The sequence below is a fragment of the Hydractinia symbiolongicarpus genome, chromosome 14, assembly GCF_029227915.1.
Source record: "Hydractinia symbiolongicarpus strain clone_291-10 chromosome 14, HSymV2.1, whole genome shotgun sequence".
Lineage (NCBI taxonomy): Eukaryota > Metazoa > Cnidaria > Hydrozoa > Anthoathecata > Hydractiniidae > Hydractinia > Hydractinia symbiolongicarpus.
In genome coordinates this window covers 7,406,536-7,424,895 of record NC_079888.1, presented here as the reverse complement: position 1 = coordinate 7,424,895, position 18,360 = coordinate 7,406,536, and the positions used below count along the sequence as shown (strand labels likewise).

The following is an 18,360-nucleotide window of genomic DNA, read 5'->3' as shown; positions in this document are numbered from 1 at the left end:
AATGTGCGACGAAGATGGGATTAGAACCCATGCGGGCAGAGCCCAATGGATTAGCAGTCCATCGCCTTAACCACTCGGCCACCTCGTCTGTTTCTGTACCACGTCTACTTTATGGAAAGCTAACATTGCTGAACCTGTTTCGACTCACGTAACATTTTACCAGCTCAAACAGTAGGATTACGTGAGTGGCCCAATTTTAAGTAATCTTAGGTGGGGTCAATTGTTGTGCAAGTCCAAGACGGCTTTAACGGCGGAATCTAATAACGAATCGGCCCGGCTAGCGCAGTCGGTACAGCATGAGACTCTTCATCGTAGGGTCGTGGGTTCGAACCCCACGTTGGGAGTTTTCTGATACACTTTTAATTGCATTACGAACGCGCCCTGGAAATCACCAATTCTCCTCTAAGCATGAGTTCTGCCATAAACCTGGGAAATCCTGAAGAAATGACTTGAAAGCATTCAAATATGGCTTAGACAATTTTAAATAAATCAGCCTTTCCCTCACGTATTTTTTAAACAAAAGATTAAATCAGAATTCAAAAAGAAGGTCAGGTTCTACCGAGATTTGAACTCGGATCGCTGGATTTAAAGTCCATAGACCTGGCAAATGTGGAAAAAATGACTCGAAAGCATTCAAATATGGCTTAGTCAATTTTAAATAAATCAGCCTTTCCCTCAAGTATTTTTTAAACAGAAGATTAAATCAGAATTCAAAAAGAAGGTCAGGTTTTACCGAGATTTGAACTCGGATCGCTGGATTCAAAGTCCAGAATGCTAACCATTACAACATAGAACCGCATGTGCGACGAAGATGGGATTCGAACCCGCGCGGGCAGAGCCCAATGGATTAGCAGTCCATCGCCTTAACCACTCGGCCACCTCGTCTGTTTCTGTACCACGTCTACTTTAGGGAAAGCTAACATTGCTGAACCTGTTTCGACTCACGTAAACTTTTACCAGCCCAAACAGTAGGATTACGTGAGTGGCCCAATTTTAAGTAATCTTAGGTGTGGTCAATTGTTGCGTAAGTCCAATACGGCTTTAACGGCGGAATCTAATAACGAATCGGTCCGGCTAGCGCAGTCGGTACAGCATGAGACTCTTCATCGTAGGGTCGTGGGTTCGAACCCAACGTTGGGAGTTTTCTGATACACTTTTAATTGCATTACGAACGCGCTGTGGAAATCACCAGTTCTCCTCTAAGCATGAGTTCTGCCATAAACCTGGCAAATGTTGAAGAAATGACTTGAAAGCATTCAAATATGGCTTAGTCAATTTTAAATAAATCAGCCTTTCCCTCACATATTTTTTAAACAAAAGATTAAATCAGAAGTCAAAAAGAAGATCAGGTTCTACCGAGATTTGAACTCGGATCCCTGGATTCAAAGTCCAGAGTGGTAACCATTTCACCATAGAACTGCATGTGCGACAAAGATGTGATTCGAACCCACGCGGGCAGAGCCCGAAGGATTAGCAGTCCATCACCTTAACCACTCGGCCACCTTGTCTGTTTCTGTACCACGTCTACTTTATGGAAAGCTAACATTGCTGAACCTGTTTCGACTCACGTAACCTTTTGCCAGCCCAAACAGTAGGATTACGTGAGTGGCCCAATTTTAAGTAATCTTAGGCGTGGTCAATTGTTGCGTAAGTCCAAGACGGCTTTAACGGCGGAATCTAATAACGAATCGGCCCGGCTAGCGCAGTCGGTTCAGCATGAGACTCTTCATCGTAGGGTCGTGGGTTTGAACCCCACGTTGGGAGTTTTCTGATACACTTTTAATTGCATTACGAACGCGCCCTGGAAATCAGCAATTCTCCTCTAAGCATGAGTTCTGCCATAAACCTGGCAAATGCTGAAGAATTGACTTGAAAGCATTCAAATGTGGCTTAGTCAATTCTAAATAAATCAGCCTTTCCCTTACATATTTTTTAAACAAAAGATTAAATCAGAATTCAAAAAAAAGGTCAGGTTCTACCGAGATTTGAACTCGGATCGCTGGATTTAAAGTCCATAGACCTGGCAAATGTTGAAAAAATGACTCGAAAGCATTCAAATATGGCTTAGTCAACTTTAAATAAATCAGCCTTTCCCTCACGTATTTTTTAAACAGAAGATTAAATAAGAATTCAAAAAGAAGGTCAGGTTCTACCGAGATTTGAACTCGGATCACTGGATTCAAAGTCCAGAATGCTAACCATTACACCATAAAACCGAATGTGCGACGAAGATGGGATTAGAACCCATGCAGGCAGAGCCCAATGGATTAGCAGTCCATCGCCTTAACCACTCGGCCACCTCGTCTGTTTCTGTACCACGTCTACTTAATGGAAAGCTAACATTGCTGAACCTGTTTCGACTCACGTAACATTTTACCAGCTCAAACAGTAGGATTACGCGAGTGGCCCAATTTTAAGTAATCTTAGGTGTAGTCAATTGTTGCGTAAGTTCAAGACGGCTTTAACGGCGGGATGTAATAACGAATCGGCCCGGCTAGCGCAGTCGGTACAGCACGAGACTCTTAATCTCAGGGTCGGGGTTTCGAGCCCCACGTTGGGCGTTTTCTGATAAACTTTTAATTGAATTACGAACGCGCCGTGAAAATCACCAATTCTCATCTAAGCATGAGTTCTGCCATAAACCTGACAAATGTTGAAGAAATGATTGAAAGCATTCAAATATGGCTTAGTCAATTTTAAATAAATCAGCCTTTCCCTCACGTATTTTTTAAACAAAAGATTAAATAAGAATTCCAAAAAAAGGTTAGGTTCTACTCAGATTTGAACTAGGATCGCTGGATTCAAAGTCCAGAGTGCTAACCATTACACCATAGAACCGAATGTGCGACGAAGATGGGATTTGAACCCGCGCGGGCAGAGCCCAATGGATTAGCAGTCCATCGCCTTAACCACTCGGCCACCTCGTCTGTTTTTGTACAACGTCTACTTTATGAAAGCTAACATTGCTGAATCTGTTTTGACTCACGTAACCTTTTACCAGACCAAACAGTAGGATTACGCGAGTGGCCCAATTTTAAGTAATCTTAGGTGTGGTCAATTGTTGCGTAAGTCCAAGACGGCTTTAATGGCGGAACCTAATAACGAATCAGCTCGGCTAGCTAAGTCGGTAGAGCATGAGTCTCTTAATCTCAGGGTCGGAGGTTCGAGCCCCACGTTGGGCGTTTTCTGATAAACTTTTAATTGCATTACGAACGCGCCGTGGAAATCACCAATTCTCATCTAAGCATGAGTTCTGCCATAAACCTGACAAATGTTGAAGAAATGACTTGAAAGCATTCAAATATGGCTTAGCCAATTTTAAATAAATCAGCCTTTCCCTCACGTATTTTTTAAACAAAAGATTAAATCAGAATTCAAAAAGAAGGTCAGGTTCTACTGAGATTTGAATTAGGATCGCTGGATTCAAAGTCCAGAGTGCTAACCATTACACCATAGAACCGAATGTGCGACGAAGATGGGATTCGAACCCACGCGGGCAGAGCCCAATGGATTAGCAGTCCATCGCCTTAACCACTCGGCCACCTCGTCTGTTTCTGTACCACGTCTACTTTATGGAAAGCTAACATTGCTGAACCTGTTTCGACACACGTAACCTTTTACAAGCCCAAACAGTAGGATTACGCGAGTGGCCCAATTTTAAGTAATCTTAGGTGTGGTCAATTGTTGCGTAAGTCCATGACGGCTTTAATGGCGGAACCTAATAACAAATCAGCCCGGCTAGCTCAGTCGGTAGAGCATGACACTCTTAATCTCAGGGTCGTGGTTTCGAGCCCCACGTTGGGCGTTTTCTGATACAATTTTAATTGCATTACGAACGCGCCATGGAAATCACTAATTCTCCTCTAAGCATGAGTTCTGCCATAAACCTGGCAAATGTTGAAGAAATGACTTGAAAGCTTTCAAATATGGCTTAGTCAATTTTAGATAAATCATCCCTTCCTCACGTTTTTTTCAAACAAATGTTTAAATCAGAGTTCAGAAAGAAAGTCACGTGCTATCGAAATTTAAACTCGGATCGCTGGATTCAAAGTCCAGAGTGCTAACCATTACACCATAGAACAGAATGTGCGATGAAGATGTGATTAGAATCCACGCGGGCAGAGCCCGAAGGATTAGCAGTCCATCGCCTTAACCACTCGGCCACCTCGTCTGTTTCTGTACCACGTCTACTTTATGGAAAGCTAACATTGCTGAACCTGTTTCGGAGTCGGTACGGCAGTCGGTACAGCATGAGACTCTTCATCGTAGGGTCGTGGGTTCGAACCCCACGTTGGGAGTTTTCTGATACACTTTTAATTGCATTACGAACGCGCCGTGGAAATCACCAGTTCTCCTCTAAGCATGAGTTCTGCCATAAACCTGGCAAATGTTGAAGAAATGACTCGAAAGCATTCAAATATGGCTTAGTCAATTTTAAATAAATCAGCCTTTCCCTCACGTATTTTTTAAACAGAAGATTAAATCAGAATTCAAAAAGAAGGTCAGGTTTTACCGAGATTTGAACTCGGATCGCTGGATTCAAAGTCCAGAATGCTAACCATTACACCATAGAACCGCATGTGCGACGAAGATGGGATTCGAACCCACGCGGGCAGAGCCCGAAGGATTAGCAGTCCATCACCTTAACCACTCGGCCACCTCGTCTGTTTCTGTACCACGTCTACTTTATGGAAAGCTAACATTGCTGAACCTGTTTCGACTCACGTAACCTTTTACCAGCCCAAACAGTAGGATTACGTGAGTGGCCCAATTTTAAGTAATCTTAGGCGTGGTCAATTGTTGCGTAAGTCCAAGACGGCTTTAACGGCGGAATCTAATAACGAATCGGCCAGGCTAGCGCAGTCGGTTCAGCATGAGACTCTTCATCGTAGGGTCGTGGATTTGAACCCCACGTTGGGAGTTTTCTGATACACTTTTAATTGCATTACGAACGCGCCCTGGAAATCAGCAATTCTCCTCTAAGCATGAGTTCTGCCATAAACCTGGCAAATGCTGAAGAATTGACTTGAAAGCATTCAAATGTGGCTTAGTCAATTCTAAATAAATCAGCCTTTCCCTCACATATTTTTTAAACAAAAGATTAAATCAGAATTCAAAAAAAAGGTCAGGTTCTACCGAGATTTGAACTCGGATCGCTGGATTTAAAGTCCATAGACCTGGCAAATGTTGAAAAAATGACTCGAAAGCATTCAAATATGGCTTAGTCAATTTTAAATAAATCAGCCTTTCCCTCACGTATTTTTTAAACAGAAGATTAAATAAGAATTCAAAAAGAAGGTCAGGTTCTACCGAGATTTGAACTCGGATCGCTGGATTCAAAGTCCAGAATGCTAACCATTACACCATAAAACCGAATGTGCGACGAAGATGGGATTAGAACCCATGCGGGCAGAGCCCAATGGATTAGCAGTCCATCGCCTTAACCACTCGGCCACCTCGTCTGTTTCTGTACCACGTCTACTTTATGGAAAGCTAACATTGCTGAACCTGTTTCGACTCACGTAACATTTTACCAGCTCAAACAGTAGGATTACGTGAGTGGCCCAATTTTAAGTAATCTTAGGTGGGGTCAATTGTTGTGCAAGTCCAAGACGGCTTTAACGGCGGAATCTAATAACGAATCGGCCCGGCTAGCGCAGTCGGTACAGCATGAGACTCTTCATCGTAGGGTCGTGGGTTCGAACCCCACGTTGGGAGTTTTCTGATACACTTTTAATTGCATTACGAACGCGCCCTGGAAATCACCAATTCTCCTCTAAGCATGAGTTCTGCCATAAACCTGGGAAATCCTGAAGAAATGACTTGAAAGCATTCAAATATGGCTTAGACAATTTTAAATAAATCAGCCTTTCCCTCACGTATTTTTTAAACAAAAGATTAAATCAGAATTCAAAAAGAAGGTCAGGTTCTACCGAGATTTGAACTCGGATCGCTGGATTTAAAGTCCATAGACCTGGCAAATGTGGAAAAAATGACTCGAAAGCATTCAAATATGGCTTAGTCAATTTTAAATAAATCAGCCTTTCCCTCAAGTATTTTTTAAACAGAAGATTAAATCAGAATTCAAAAAGAAGGTCAGGTTTTACCGAGATTTGAACTCGGATCGCTGGATTCAAAGTCCAGAATGCTAACCATTACAACATAGAACCGCATGTGCGACGAAGATGGGATTCGAACCCGCGCGGGCAGAGCCCAATGGATTAGCAGTCCATCGCCTTAACCACTCGGCCACCTCGTCTGTTTCTGTACCACGTCTACTTTAGGGAAAGCTAACATTGCTGAACCTGTTTCGACTCACGTAAACTTTTACCAGCCCAAACAGTAGGATTACGTGAGTGGCCCAATTTTAAGTAATCTTAGGTGTGGTCAATTGTTGCGTAAGTCCAATACGGCTTTAACGGCGGAATCTAATAACGAATCGGTCCGGCTAGCGCAGTCGGTACAGCATGAGACTCTTCATCGTAGGGTCGTGGGTTCGAACCCAACGTTGGGAGTTTTCTGATACACTTTTAATTGCATTACGAACGCGCTGTGGAAATCACCAGTTCTCCTCTAAGCATGAGTTCTGCCATAAACCTGGCAAATGTTGAAGAAATGACTTGAAAGCATTCAAATATGGCTTAGTCAATTTTAAATAAATCAGCCTTTCCCTCACATATTTTTTAAACAAAAGATTAAATCAGAAGTCAAAAAGAAGATCAGGTTCTACCGAGATTTGAACTCGGATCCCTGGATTCAAAGTCCAGAGTGGTAACCATTTCACCATAGAACTGCATGTGCGACAAAGATGTGATTCGAACCCACGCGGGCAGAGCCCGAAGGATTAGCAGTCCATCACCTTAACCACTCGGCCACCTTGTCTGTTTCTGTACCACGTCTACTTTATGGAAAGCTAACATTGCTGAACCTGTTTCGACTCACGTAACCTTTTGCCAGCCCAAACAGTAGGATTACGTGAGTGGCCCAATTTTAAGTAATCTTAGGCGTGGTCAATTGTTGCGTAAGTCCAAGACGGCTTTAACGGCGGAATCTAATAACGAATCGGCCCGGCTAGCGCAGTCGGTTCAGCATGAGACTCTTCATCGTAGGGTCGTGGGTTTGAACCCCACGTTGGGAGTTTTCTGATACACTTTTAATTGCATTACGAACGCGCCCTGGAAATCAGCAATTCTCCTCTAAGCATGAGTTCTGCCATAAACCTGGCAAATGCTGAAGAATTGACTTGAAAGCATTCAAATGTGGCTTAGTCAATTCTAAATAAATCAGCCTTTCCCTTACATATTTTTTAAACAAAAGATTAAATCAGAATTCAAAAAAAAGGTCAGGTTCTACCGAGATTTGAACTCGGATCGCTGGATTTAAAGTCCATAGACCTGGCAAATGTTGAAAAAATGACTCGAAAGCATTCAAATATGGCTTAGTCAACTTTAAATAAATCAGCCTTTCCCTCACGTATTTTTTAAACAGAAGATTAAATAAGAATTCAAAAAGAAGGTCAGGTTCTACCGAGATTTGAACTCGGATCACTGGATTCAAAGTCCAGAATGCTAACCATTACACCATAAAACCGAATGTGCGACGAAGATGGGATTAGAACCCATGCAGGCAGAGCCCAATGGATTAGCAGTCCATCGCCTTAACCACTCGGCCACCTCGTCTGTTTCTGTACCACGTCTACTTAATGGAAAGCTAACATTGCTGAACCTGTTTCGACTCACGTAACATTTTACCAGCTCAAACAGTAGGATTACGCGAGTGGCCCAATTTTAAGTAATCTTAGGTGTAGTCAATTGTTGCGTAAGTTCAAGACGGCTTTAACGGCGGGATGTAATAACGAATCGGCCCGGCTAGCGCAGTCGGTACAGCACGAGACTCTTCATCGTAGGGTTGTGGGTTCGGGCCCCACGTTGGGAGTTTTCTGATAGACTTTGAATTGCATTACGAACGCGCCGTGGAAATCACCAATTGTCCTCTAAGCCTGAGTTCTGCCATAAACCTGGCAAACGTTGAAGAATTGACTTGAAAGCATTCAAATATGGCTTAGTCAATTTTAAATAAATCAGCCTTTCCCTCACGTATTTTTTAAACAAAAGATTAAATCAGAATTCAAAAAGAAGGTCAGGTTCTACCAAGATTTGAACTTGGATCGCTGGATTCAAGGTCCAGAATGCTAACCACTACACCATAGAACCGAATGTGCGACGAAGATGGGATTTGAACCTGCGCGGGCAGAGCCCAATGGATTAGCAGTCCATCGCCTTAACCACTCGGCCACCTCGTCTGTTTCTGTACCACGTCTACTTTATGGAAAGCTAACAATGCTGAACCTGTTTCGACACACGTAACCTTTTACCAGCGCAAACAGTAGGATTACGCGAGTGGCCCAATTTTAAGTAATCTTAGGTGTGGTCAATTGTTGCGTAAGTCCAAGACGGCTTTAATGGCGGAACCTAATAACGAACCAGCTCGGCTAGCTCAGTCGGTAGAGCATGAGACTCTTAATCTCAGGGTCGGGGTTTCGAGCCCCACGTTGGGCGTTTTCTGATAAACTTTTAATTGAATTACGAACGCGCCGTGAAAATCACCAATTCTCATCTAAGCATGAGTTCTGCCATAAACCTGACAAATGTTGAAGAAATGATTGAAAGCATTCAAATATGGCTTAGTCAATTTTAAATAAATCAGCCTTTCCCTCACGTATTTTTTAAACAAAAGATTAAATAAGAATTCCAAAAAAAGGTTAGGTTCTACTCAGATTTGAACTAGGATCGCTGGATTCAAAGTCCAGAGTGCTAACCATTACACCATAGAACCGAATGTGCGACGAAGATGGGATTTGAACCCGCGCGGGCAGAGCCCAATGGATTAGCAGTCCATCGCCTTAACCACTCGGCCACCTCGTCTGTTTTTGTACAACGTCTACTTTATGAAAGCTAACATTGCTGAATCTGTTTTGACTCACGTAACCTTTTACCAGACCAAACAGTAGGATTACGCGAGTGGCCCAATTTTAAGTAATCTTAGGTGTGGTCAATTGTTGCGTAAGTCCAAGACGGCTTTAATGGCGGAACCTAATAACGAATCAGCTCGGCTAGCTAAGTCGGTAGAGCATGAGTCTCTTAATCTCAGGGTCGGAGGTTCGAGCCCCACGTTGGGCGTTTTCTGATAAACTTTTAATTGCATTACGAACGCGCCGTGGAAATCACCAATTCTCATCTAAGCATGAGTTCTGCCATAAACCTGACAAATGTTGAAGAAATGACTTGAAAGCATTCAAATATGGCTTAGCCAATTTTAAATAAATCAGCCTTTCCCTCACGTATTTTTTAAACAAAAGATTAAATCAGAATTCAAAAAGAAGGTCAGGTTCTACTGAGATTTGAATTAGGATCGCTGGATTCAAAGTCCAGAGTGCTAACCATTACACCATAGAACCGAATGTGCGACGAAGATGGGATTCGAACCCACGCGGGCAGAGCCCAATGGATTAGCAGTCCATCGCCTTAACCACTCGGCCACCTCGTCTGTTTCTGTACCACGTCTACTTTATGGAAAGCTAACATTGCTGAACCTGTTTCGACACACGTAACCTTTTACAAGCCCAAACAGTAGGATTACGCGAGTGGCCCAATTTTAAGTAATCTTAGGTGTGGTCAATTGTTGCGTAAGTCCATGACGGCTTTAATGGCGGAACCTAATAACAAATCAGCCCGGCTAGCTCAGTCGGTAGAGCATGACACTCTTAATCTCAGGGTCGTGGTTTCGAGCCCCACGTTGGGCGTTTTCTGATACAATTTTAATTGCATTACGAACGCGCCATGGAAATCACTAATTCTCCTCTAAGCATGAGTTCTGCCATAAACCTGGCAAATGTTGAAGAAATGACTTGAAAGCTTTCAAATATGGCTTAGTCAATTTTAGATAAATCATCCCTTCCTCACGTTTTTTTCAAACAAATGTTTAAATCAGAGTTCAGAAAGAAAGTCACGTGCTATCGAAATTTAAACTCGGATCGCTGGATTCAAAGTCCAGAGTGCTAACCATTACACCATAGAACAGAATGTGCGATGAAGATGGGATTCGAACCCACGCGAACAGCGCCCAATGGATTAACAGTCCATCGCCTTAACCACTTGGCCACCTCGTCTGTTACTGTACCACGTCTACTTTATGGAAAGCTAACATTGCTGAACCAGTTTCTACTCACGTAACCTTTTACCAGCCCAAACAGTAGGGTTACGCGAGTGGCTCAATTTTAAGTAATCTTAGGTGTGGTCAATTGTTGCGTAAGTCCAAGACGGCTTTAATGGCGGAACCTAATAACGAATCAGCTCGGCTAGTTCAGTCGGTAGAGCATGAGACTCTTAATCTCAGGGTCGGGGTTTCGAGCCCCACGTTGGGCGTTTTCTGATAAACTTTTAATTGAATTACGAACGCGCCGTGGAAATCACCAATTCTCATCTAAGCATGAGTTCTGCCATAAACCTGACAAATGTTGAAGAAATGATTGAAAGCATTCAAATATGGCTTAGTCAATTTTAAATAAATCAGCCTTTCCCTCACGTATTTTTTAAACAAAAGATTAAATAAGAATTCCAAAAAAAGGTCAGGTTTTACTCAGATTTGAACTAGGATCGCTGGATTCAAAGTCCAGAATGCTAACCATTACACCATAAAACCGCATGTGCGGCGAAGATGTGATTCGAACCCACGCGGGCAGAGCCCGAAGGATTAGCAGTGCATCGCCTTAACCACTCGGCCACCTCGTCTTTTTCTGTACGACGTCTACTCTATGGAAAGCTAACATTGCTGAACCAATTTCTACTCACGTAACCTTTTACCAGCCCAAACAGTAGGGTTACGCGAGTGGCCCAATTTTAAGTAATTTAAGGTGTGGTCAATTGTTGCGTAAGTTTTGCTGAACCTGTTTTGACTCACGTAACCTTTTACCGGCCCAAACAGTAGGATTACGTGAGTGGCCCAATTTTAAGTAATTTAAGGTGTGGTCAATTGTTGCGTAAGTCCAAGACGGCTTTAATGGCGGAACCTAATAACTAATCAGCCCGGCTAGCTCAGTCGGTAGAGCATGAGACTCTTAATCTCAGGGTCGTGGGTACGAGCCCCAAGTTGGGCGTGTCCTGCTGCACTTTTTATTGCATTATGAACGCGCCATGGAAATCACCAATTCCCCTCTAAGCATGAGTTCTGCCATAAACCTGGCAAATTTTGAAGAAATGACTTAAAAGCATTCAGATTTGGCTTAGTCAATTTTTGAATAAATCAGCCTTTCCCTCACGTATTTTTTAAACAAAAGATTAAATCAGAATTCAAAAAGAAGGTCAGGTTCTACCGAGAGTTGAACTCGGATCGCTGGATTCAAAGTCCAGAGTGCTAACCATTACACCATAGAACCGAATGTGCGACGAGGATGGGATTCGAACCCACGCGGGCAGAGCCCAATGGATTAGCAGTCCATCGCCTTAACCACTCGGCCACCTTGTCTGTTTCTGTACCACGTCTACTTTATGGAAAGCTAACATTTCTAAACCTGTTTCGACTCACGGAACCTTTTACCAGCTCAAACAGTAGGATTACGCGAGTGGACCAATTTTAAGTAATCTTAGGTGGGGTCAATTGTTGCGTAAGTCCAAGACGGCTTTAATGGCGGAACCTAATACTAAATCAGCCCGGCTGGCTCAGTCGGTAGAGCATGAGACTCTTAATATCAGGGTCGTGGGTTCGATCCCCACGTTGGGGTTTTTTGATACACTTTTAATTGCATTACGAACGCGCGGTGGAAATCACCAATTCTCCTCTAAGCATGAGTTCTGCCATAAACCTGGCAAATGTTGAAGAAATGACTTGAAAGCATTCAAATATGGCTTAGTCAGTTTTAGATAAATCATCCCTTCCTCACGTAACTCTTAAAAAAATGATTAAATCAGAGTTCAAAAAGAAAGTCAGGTTCTACCGAGATTTGAACTCGGATCGCAGGATTCAAAGTCCACAGTGCTAACGATTACACCATAGAACCGAATGTGCGACGAAGATGGGATTCAAACCCACGCGGGCAGCGCCCAATGTACTAGCAGTCCATCGCCTTAAGCACTGGGACACCTCGTCTGTTTCTGTACCACGTGTACCTTATGGAAAGCTAACATTGCTGAACCTGTTTCGACTCACGTAACCTTTTACTAGCCCAAACAGTAGGATTACGCGAGTGGCGCAATTTTAAGTAATCTTAGGTCTGGTCAATTGTTGCATAAGTCCAAGACGTCTTTAATGGCGGAACCTTTCATCGTATCAGCCCAGCTAGCCCAGTCAGTAGAGTATGAGACTCTTAATCTCAGGGTCGTGGGTTCGAGCCCCACTTTGGGCGTTTTCTGATAGACTTTGGATTGCATTACGAACGCGCCGTGTAAATCACCAATTCTCCTTTAAGCATGAGTTCCGCCATAAACCTGGCAAATGTTGAAGAAATGACTTGAAAGCATTCAAATATGGCTTAGTCAATTTTACATAAATCATCCCTTCCTCACGCATTTCTTAAATAAATGATTAAGTCAGAGTTCACAATGAAAGTCAGGTTCTACCGAGATTTGAACTCGGATCGCTGGAGTCCAAGTCCAGAGTGCTAACCAATACAGCATAGAACCGAATGTGCGACGAAGATGGGATTCAAACTCACGTGGGCAGAGCCCAATGGATTAGCAGTCCATCGCCTAAACCACTCGGCCACCTCGTCTGTTTCTGTACGACGTCTACTCTATGGAAAGCTAACATTGCTGAACCTGTTTCGACTCACGTAACCTTTTGCCAGCCCAAACAGTAGAATTACGCGAGTGGCCCAATTTTAAGTAATTTACGGTGTGATCAATTGTTGCGTAAGTCCAAGACGGCTTTAATGGCGGAGCCTAATAACGAACCAGCCCGGCTAGCTCAGTCGGTAGAGCATGAGACTCTTAATCTCAGGGTCGTGGGTTCGAGCCCCACGTTGGGCGTTTTCTGCTGCACTTTTAATTGCATTATGAACGCGCCGTGGAAATAACCAATTCTCCTCTAAGCCTGAGTTCTGCCATAAACCTGGCAAACGTTGAAGAAATGACTTGAAAGCATTCAAATATGGCTTAGTCAATTTTAAAGAAATCAGCCTTTCCCTCACGTATTTTTTAAACAAAAGATTAAATCAGAATTCAAAAAGAAGGTCAGGTTCTACCAAGATTTGAACTGGGATCGCTGGATTCAATGTCCAGAATGCTAACCATTACACCATAGAACCGAATGTGCGACGAAGATGGGATTTGAACCCACGCGGGCAGAGCCCAATGGATTAGCAGTCCATCGCCTTAACCACTCGGCCATATCGTCTCTTTCTGTACCACGTCTACTTTATGGAAAGCTAACATTGCTGAACCTGTTTTGACTCACGTAACCTTTTACCAGCCCAAACAGTAGGATTACGTGAGTGGCCCAATTTTAAGTAATCTTAGGTGTGGTCAATTGTTGCGTAAGTCCATGACGGCTTTAATGGCGGAACCTAATAACAAATCAGCCCGGCTAGCTCAGTCGGTAGAGCATGACACTCTTAATTTCAGGGTCGTGGTTTCGAGCCCCACGTTGGGCGTTTTCTGATACAATTTTAATTGCATTACGAACGCGCCATGGAAATCACTAATTCTCCTCTAAGCATGAGTTCTGCCATAAACCTGGCAAATGTTGAAGAAATGACTTGAAAGCTTTCAAATATGGCTTAGTCAATTTTAGATAAATCATCCCTTCCTCACGTTTTTTTCAAACAAATGTTTAAATCAGAGTTCAGAAAGAAAGTCACGTTCTATCGAGATTTAAACTCGGATCGCTGGATTCAAAGTCCAGAGTGCTAACCATTACACCATAGAACCGAATGTGCGATGAAGATGGGATTCGAACCCACGCGAACAGCGCCCAATGGATTAACAGTCCATCGCCTTAACCACTTGGCCACCTCGTCTGTTACTGTACCACGTCTACTTTATGGAAAGCTAACATTGCTGAACCAGTTTCTACTCACGTAACCTTTTACCAGCCCAAACAGTAGGGTTACGCGAGTGGGCCAATTTTAAGTAATCTTAGGTGTGGTCAATTGTTGCGTAAGTCCAAGACGGCTTTAATGGCGGAACCTAATAACGAATCAGCCCGGCTAGCTCAGTCGGTAGAGCATGAGACTCTTAATCCCAGGGTCGTGGGTTCGAGCCCAACTTTGGGCGTTTTCTGATACACTTTTAATTGCATTACGAACGCGCCGTGGAAATCCCCAATTCTCCTCTAAGCCTGAGTTCTGCCATAAACCTGGCATATGTTGAAGAAATGACTTGAAAGCATTCAAATATGGCTTAGTCAATTTTAAATAAATCAGCCTTTCCCTCACGTATTTTCTAAACAAAAGATTAAATCAGAATTCAAAAAGAAGGTCAGGTTCTACCGAGATTTGAACTTGGATCGCTGGATTCAAAGTGCAGAATGCTAACCATTACACCATAGAACCGAATGTGCGACGAAGATGGGATTCGAACCCACGCGGGCAGAACCCAATGGATTAGCAGTCCATCGCCTTAACCACTCGGAAACCTCGTCTGTTTCTGTACCACGTCTACTTTATGGAAAGCTAACATTGCTGAACCTTTTTCGACTCACGTAACCTTTTACCAGCCCAAACAGTAGGATTGCGCGAGTGGTCCAATTTTAAGTAATCTTAGGTGTGGTCAATTGTTGCGTAAGTCCAAGACGGCTTTAATGGCGGAACCTACTAACGAATCAGCCCGGCTAGCTCAGTCGGTAGAGCATGAGACTCTTAATCTCAGGGTCGTGGGTTCGAGCCCCACGTTGGGCGTTTTCTGATACACTTTTAATTGCATTACGAACGCGCCGTGGAAATCACCAATTCTCCTCTAAGCATTAGTTTTGCCACAAACCTGGAAAATGTTGAAGATATGAGTTGAAATCATTCAAATATGGCTTAGTCAATTTTAAATAAATCAGCCTTTCCCTCACGTATTTGTTAAACAAAAGATTAAAAAAGAATTCAAAAAGAAGGTCAGGTTCTACCGAGATTTGAACTCGGATCGCTGGATTCAAAGTGCAGAGTGCTAACCATTACACCATAGAACCGCATGTGCGACGAAGATGTGATTCGAACCCACGCGGGCAGAGCCCGCAGGATTAGCAGTGCATCGCCTTAACCACTCGGCCACCTCGTCTTTTTCTGTACGACGTCTACTCTATGGAAAGTTAACATTGCTGAACCTGTTTCGACTCACGTAACCTTTTACCAGCCCAAACAGTAGGATTACGCGAGTGGCCCAATTTTAAGTAATTTAAGGTGTGGTCAATTGTTGCGTAAGTTTTGCTGAACCTGTTTTGACTCACGTAACCTTTTACCAGCCCAAACAGTAGGATTACGTGAGAGGCCCAAGTTTAAGAAATTTAAGGTGTGGTCAATTGTTGCGTAAGTCCAAGACGACATTAATGGCGGAGCCTAATAACTAATCAGCCCGGCTAGCTCAGTCGGTAGAGCATGAGACTCTTAATCTCAGGGTCGTGGGTTCGAGCCCCACGTTGGGCGTGTCCTGCTGCACTTTTTATTGCATTATGAACGCGCCATGGAAATCACCAATTCCCCTCTAAGCATGAATTCTGCCATAAACCTGGCAAATTTTGAAGAAATGACTTAAAAGCATTCAGATTTGGCTTAGTCAATATTTGAATAAATCAGCCTTTCCCTCACGTATTTTTTAAACAAAAGATTAAATCAGAATTCAAAAAGAAGGTCAGGTTCTACCGAGAGTTGAACTCGGATCGCTGGATTCAAAGTCCAGAGTGCTAACCATTACACCATAGAACCGAATGTGCGACGAGGATGGGATTCGAACCCACGCGGGCAGAGCCCAATGGATTAGCAGTCCATCGCCTTAACCACTCGGCCACCTCGTCTGTTTCTGTACCACGTCTACTTTATGGAAAGCTAACATTTCTGAACCTGTTTCGACTCACGGAACCTTTTACCAGCTCAAACAGTAGGATTACGCAAGTGGACCAATTTTAAGTAATCTTAGGTGGGGTCAATTGTTGCGTAAGTCCAAGACGGCTTTAATGGCGGAACCTAATACTAAATCAGCCCGGCTGGCTCAGTCGGTAGAGCATGAGACTCTTAATATCAGGGTCGTGGGTTCGAGCCCCACGTTGGGGTTTTTTGATACACTTTTAATTGCATTACGAACGCGCGGTGGAAATCACCAATTCTCCTCTAAGCATGAGTTCTGCCATAAACCTGGCAAATGTTGAAGAAATGACTTGAAAGCATTCAAATATGGCTTAGTCAATTTTAAATAAATCAGCCTTTCCCTCACGTATTTTTTAAACAAAAGATTAAATCAGAATTCAAAAAGAAGGTCAGGTTCTACCAAGATTTGAACTGGGATCGCTGGATTCAATGTCCAAAATGCTAACCATTACACCATAGAACCGAATGTGCGACGAAGATGGGATTTGAACCCGCGCGGGCAGAGCCAAATGGATTAGCAGTCCATCGCCTTAACCACTCGGCCACCTCGTCTGTTTCTGTACAACGTCTACTTTATAGAAAGCTAACATTGCTGAATCTGTTTTGACTAACGTAAGCTTTTACCAGCCCAAACAGTAGGATTACGCGAGTGGCCCAATTTTAAGTAATCTTAGGTGTGGTCAATTGTTGCGTAAGTCCATGACGGCTTTAATGGCGGAACCTATTAACAAATCAGCCCGGCTAGCTCAGTCGGTAGAGCATGACACTCTTAATCTCAGGGTCGTGGTTTCGAGCCCCCCGTTGGGCGTTTTCTGATACAATTTTAATTGCATTACGAACGCGCCATGGAAATCACTAATTCTCCTCTAAGCATGAGTTCTGCCATAAACCTGGCAAATGTTGAAGAAATGACTTGAAAGCTTTCAAATATGGCTTAGTCAATTTTAGATAAATCATCCCTTCCTCACGTTTTTTTCAAACAAATGTTTAAATCAGAGTTCAGAAAGAAAGTCACGTTCTATCGAGATTTAAACTCGGATCGCTGGATTCAAAGTCCAGAGTGCTAACCATTACACCATAGAACCGAATGTGCGATGAAGATGGGATTCGAACCCACGCGAACAGCGCCCAATGGATTAGCAGTCCATCACCTTAACCACTCGGCCACCTCGTCTGTTTCTGTACCACGTCTACTTTATGGAAAGCTAACATTGCTGAACCTGTTTCCACTCACGTAACCTTTTACCAGCCCAAACAGTAGGATTGCGCGAGTGGTCCAATTTTAAGTAATCTTAAGTGTGGTCAATTGTTGCGTAAGTCCAAGACGGCTTTAATGGCGGAACCTACTAACGAATCAGCCCGGCTAGCTCAGTCAGTAGAGCATGAGACTCTTAATCTCAGGGTCGTGGGTTCGAGCCCCACGTTGGGCGTTTTCTGATACACTTTTAATTGCATTACGAACGCGCCGTGGAAATCACCAATTCTCCTCTAAGCATTAGTTCTGCCACAAACCTGGAAATGTTGAAGATATGAGTTGAAATCATTCAAATATGGCTTAGTCAATTTTAAATAAATCAGCCTTTCCCTCACGTATTTGTTAAACAAAAGATTAAAAAAGAATTTAAAAAGAAGGTCAGGTTCTACCGAGATTTGAACTCGGATCGCTGGATTCAAAGTCCAGAGTGCTAACCATTACACCATAGAACTGCATGTGCGACGAAGATGTGATTCGAACCCACGCGGGCAGAGCCCGAAGGATTAGCAGTGCATCGCCTTAACCACTCGGCCACCTCGTCTTTTTCTGTACGACGTCTACTCTATGGAAAGTTAACATTGCTGAACCTGTTTCGACTCACGTAACCTTTTACCAGCCCAAACAGTAGGATTACGCGAGTGGCCCAATTTTAAGTAATTTAAGGTGTGGTCAATTGTTGCGTAAGTTTTGCTGAACCTGTTTTGACTCACGTAACCTTTTACCAGCCCAAACAGTAGGATTACGTGAGTGGCCCAATTTTAAGTAATTTAAGGTGTGGTCAATTGTTGCGTAAGTCCAAGACGACTTTAATGGCGGAACCTAATAACTAATCAGCCCGGCTAGCTCAGTCGGTAGAGCGTGAGACTCTTAATCTCAGGTTCGTGGGTTCGAGCCCCACGTTGGGCGTGTCCTGCTGCACTTTTTATTGCATTATGAACGCGCCATGGAAATCACCAATTCCCCTCTAAGCATGAGTTCTGCCATAAACCTGGCAAATTTTGAAGAAATGACTTAAAAGCATTCAGATTTGGCTTAGTCAATTTTT

General features: G+C 43.3%; 27 non-coding genes across 27 annotated transcripts; 5 read left to right on the top strand and 22 right to left on the bottom strand.

Annotated features, from left to right (window-relative positions):
• Positions 1-6: 6 nt before the first annotated feature.
• On the bottom strand, positions 7-88 carry Trnas-gcu (transfer RNA serine (anticodon GCU)). The gene has a single exon. It is a non-coding gene; the product is annotated as a tRNA-Ser (tRNA).
• A 715-nt stretch (positions 89-803) lies between these two features.
• Positions 804-885, bottom strand: Trnas-gcu (transfer RNA serine (anticodon GCU)). The gene has a single exon. It is a non-coding gene; the product is annotated as a tRNA-Ser (tRNA).
• A 1,259-nt stretch (positions 886-2,144) lies between these two features.
• Trnaq-uug (transfer RNA glutamine (anticodon UUG)) lies at positions 2,145-2,216 on the bottom strand. Its single transcript has one exon. It is a non-coding gene; the product is annotated as a tRNA-Gln (tRNA).
• A 7-nt stretch (positions 2,217-2,223) lies between these two features.
• On the bottom strand, positions 2,224-2,305 carry Trnas-gcu (transfer RNA serine (anticodon GCU)). The gene has a single exon. It is a non-coding gene; the product is annotated as a tRNA-Ser (tRNA).
• Positions 2,306-2,845: 540 nt separating this feature from the next.
• Positions 2,846-2,927, bottom strand: Trnas-gcu (transfer RNA serine (anticodon GCU)). Its single transcript has one exon. It is a non-coding gene; the product is annotated as a tRNA-Ser (tRNA).
• Positions 2,928-3,467: 540 nt separating this feature from the next.
• On the bottom strand, positions 3,468-3,549 carry Trnas-gcu (transfer RNA serine (anticodon GCU)). Its single transcript has one exon. It is a non-coding gene; the product is annotated as a tRNA-Ser (tRNA).
• Positions 3,550-4,504: 955 nt separating this feature from the next.
• Positions 4,505-4,576, bottom strand: Trnaq-uug (transfer RNA glutamine (anticodon UUG)). The gene has a single exon. It is a non-coding gene; the product is annotated as a tRNA-Gln (tRNA).
• A 725-nt stretch (positions 4,577-5,301) lies between these two features.
• Positions 5,302-5,373, bottom strand: Trnaq-uug (transfer RNA glutamine (anticodon UUG)). The gene has a single exon. It is a non-coding gene; the product is annotated as a tRNA-Gln (tRNA).
• A 7-nt stretch (positions 5,374-5,380) lies between these two features.
• Trnas-gcu (transfer RNA serine (anticodon GCU)) lies at positions 5,381-5,462 on the bottom strand. Its single transcript has one exon. It is a non-coding gene; the product is annotated as a tRNA-Ser (tRNA).
• A 715-nt stretch (positions 5,463-6,177) lies between these two features.
• Positions 6,178-6,259, bottom strand: Trnas-gcu (transfer RNA serine (anticodon GCU)). Its single transcript has one exon. It is a non-coding gene; the product is annotated as a tRNA-Ser (tRNA).
• Positions 6,260-7,518: 1,259 nt separating this feature from the next.
• Trnaq-uug (transfer RNA glutamine (anticodon UUG)) lies at positions 7,519-7,590 on the bottom strand. Its single transcript has one exon. It is a non-coding gene; the product is annotated as a tRNA-Gln (tRNA).
• Positions 7,591-7,597: 7 nt separating this feature from the next.
• On the bottom strand, positions 7,598-7,679 carry Trnas-gcu (transfer RNA serine (anticodon GCU)). The gene has a single exon. It is a non-coding gene; the product is annotated as a tRNA-Ser (tRNA).
• Positions 7,680-8,141: 462 nt separating this feature from the next.
• Positions 8,142-8,213, bottom strand: Trnaq-uug (transfer RNA glutamine (anticodon UUG)). The gene has a single exon. It is a non-coding gene; the product is annotated as a tRNA-Gln (tRNA).
• A 629-nt stretch (positions 8,214-8,842) lies between these two features.
• Trnas-gcu (transfer RNA serine (anticodon GCU)) lies at positions 8,843-8,924 on the bottom strand. Its single transcript has one exon. It is a non-coding gene; the product is annotated as a tRNA-Ser (tRNA).
• Positions 8,925-9,464: 540 nt separating this feature from the next.
• Positions 9,465-9,546, bottom strand: Trnas-gcu (transfer RNA serine (anticodon GCU)). The gene has a single exon. It is a non-coding gene; the product is annotated as a tRNA-Ser (tRNA).
• A 1,816-nt stretch (positions 9,547-11,362) lies between these two features.
• On the bottom strand, positions 11,363-11,434 carry Trnaq-uug (transfer RNA glutamine (anticodon UUG)). Its single transcript has one exon. It is a non-coding gene; the product is annotated as a tRNA-Gln (tRNA).
• Positions 11,435-11,441: 7 nt separating this feature from the next.
• Trnas-gcu (transfer RNA serine (anticodon GCU)) lies at positions 11,442-11,523 on the bottom strand. Its single transcript has one exon. It is a non-coding gene; the product is annotated as a tRNA-Ser (tRNA).
• Positions 11,524-12,949: 1,426 nt separating this feature from the next.
• On the top strand, positions 12,950-13,022 carry Trnak-cuu (transfer RNA lysine (anticodon CUU)). The gene has a single exon. It is a non-coding gene; the product is annotated as a tRNA-Lys (tRNA).
• Positions 13,023-13,307: 285 nt separating this feature from the next.
• On the bottom strand, positions 13,308-13,389 carry Trnas-gcu (transfer RNA serine (anticodon GCU)). Its single transcript has one exon. It is a non-coding gene; the product is annotated as a tRNA-Ser (tRNA).
• A 1,428-nt stretch (positions 13,390-14,817) lies between these two features.
• On the top strand, positions 14,818-14,890 carry Trnak-cuu (transfer RNA lysine (anticodon CUU)). Its single transcript has one exon. It is a non-coding gene; the product is annotated as a tRNA-Lys (tRNA).
• A 206-nt stretch (positions 14,891-15,096) lies between these two features.
• Positions 15,097-15,168, bottom strand: Trnaq-uug (transfer RNA glutamine (anticodon UUG)). Its single transcript has one exon. It is a non-coding gene; the product is annotated as a tRNA-Gln (tRNA).
• A 381-nt stretch (positions 15,169-15,549) lies between these two features.
• Trnak-cuu (transfer RNA lysine (anticodon CUU)) lies at positions 15,550-15,622 on the top strand. Its single transcript has one exon. It is a non-coding gene; the product is annotated as a tRNA-Lys (tRNA).
• A 207-nt stretch (positions 15,623-15,829) lies between these two features.
• On the bottom strand, positions 15,830-15,901 carry Trnaq-uug (transfer RNA glutamine (anticodon UUG)). The gene has a single exon. It is a non-coding gene; the product is annotated as a tRNA-Gln (tRNA).
• A 7-nt stretch (positions 15,902-15,908) lies between these two features.
• Positions 15,909-15,990, bottom strand: Trnas-gcu (transfer RNA serine (anticodon GCU)). The gene has a single exon. It is a non-coding gene; the product is annotated as a tRNA-Ser (tRNA).
• Positions 15,991-17,417: 1,427 nt separating this feature from the next.
• On the top strand, positions 17,418-17,490 carry Trnak-cuu (transfer RNA lysine (anticodon CUU)). The gene has a single exon. It is a non-coding gene; the product is annotated as a tRNA-Lys (tRNA).
• A 205-nt stretch (positions 17,491-17,695) lies between these two features.
• On the bottom strand, positions 17,696-17,767 carry Trnaq-uug (transfer RNA glutamine (anticodon UUG)). Its single transcript has one exon. It is a non-coding gene; the product is annotated as a tRNA-Gln (tRNA).
• Positions 17,768-18,148: 381 nt separating this feature from the next.
• On the top strand, positions 18,149-18,221 carry Trnak-cuu (transfer RNA lysine (anticodon CUU)). The gene has a single exon. It is a non-coding gene; the product is annotated as a tRNA-Lys (tRNA).
• The last annotated feature ends 139 nt before the right edge of the window (positions 18,222-18,360 follow it).